Below are 1123 nucleotides of genomic sequence, written 5' to 3'. Positions count from 1 at the left end.
TAACCAACTGAGCCACTCGGCCGGCCCCTGGAGCCTCAGTTTTAGATTCAACAGCCTAAGCTCCTTCAAGCATCCCTCACAGGTCTCAGATGCTGACCTCCTCACTACTCTGACCACCGTTCTTAGATCATGTGTCCAGATCCCTCTGGAAGACAAGAGGGTGCAAAGAGGTATCTGGCCCAGACATGTCCTGGGGAACCATGGCTTGCCTTGAGCTGGGCATGGTATTTCTTCCCTCACTGCCTAATCGCTCAACAATTTTAGGTTTCTTCAGCCTCAGAATTCTGTTGGCTCAGGTTGTGCTTATGGTCAGTCAATATTTGAACTATGTCATAATTTAAAATAAAAATACCTTTAAAACTCTCTGTCAATCTAAGTCACCCCTTCTTGCATTTATGCAATTTATTTTTAACCCTAAATGGAAGTGTCTACATTTATCTGCATTGTTCTCAATCCTTAAATACCGCAACCCTCCCCTCAAACACTCTACAGAGTAGCAACCACAAGTAATGATCACAGATGGAGGTCCTGGGTCAGGACTGCCCCTGGTGAATCTTCTTAGCTTTTTGCTTCCTTCACTCATCTTCTTGGCTAGCTGACGGCTGGCTTGGAAACCTGCTCAGGCTCTCTTTCCTGCCTGATTCCTTTCCCTTCACAGAAGTGTACTCTCTCCACTGTTCCAATTCTTCTCTTTTGGGGGGGTACCTGTGTCTACCAGTAATAAATAACTCTCATTACCAGCCTCAACCTGCAATACCACGGCCTTAGTTTCCTCTTCATAGGAGGTGCGTTAGGGATTCTGGAATGTGGTAGGTGCTCATATATGTGAATGAAAGACTGGATTTAATGTGATGACTACCAGAAAAAGGAAAGGAATAAAAATAGTAGATACAAGAGGCCGAAACCCTTTAAATACCAAAAACATCAGAGAATGAGACTATTTCTAGTTCAAGAGAACTTGAGGTAAGATGTTTTTTAGAGGAAAAAACTGTGCTGAGTTAAGCAAGGATAACAAACAACAAACAATTTGAATTGTGAGGCTGCTAAAATAAGCTGTGTAAGGAAGGATTTTAGAAACATGAAGCATTTTAGAAAGAGAAGCACCTCTTCAATGTGGTCAGGC

Source organism: Hipposideros armiger, unplaced genomic scaffold (assembly GCF_001890085.2).
Source record: "Hipposideros armiger isolate ML-2016 unplaced genomic scaffold, ASM189008v1 scaffold_0, whole genome shotgun sequence".
Lineage (NCBI taxonomy): Eukaryota > Metazoa > Chordata > Mammalia > Chiroptera > Hipposideridae > Hipposideros > Hipposideros armiger.
Note: the sequence above shows the minus strand (reverse complement) of the source record.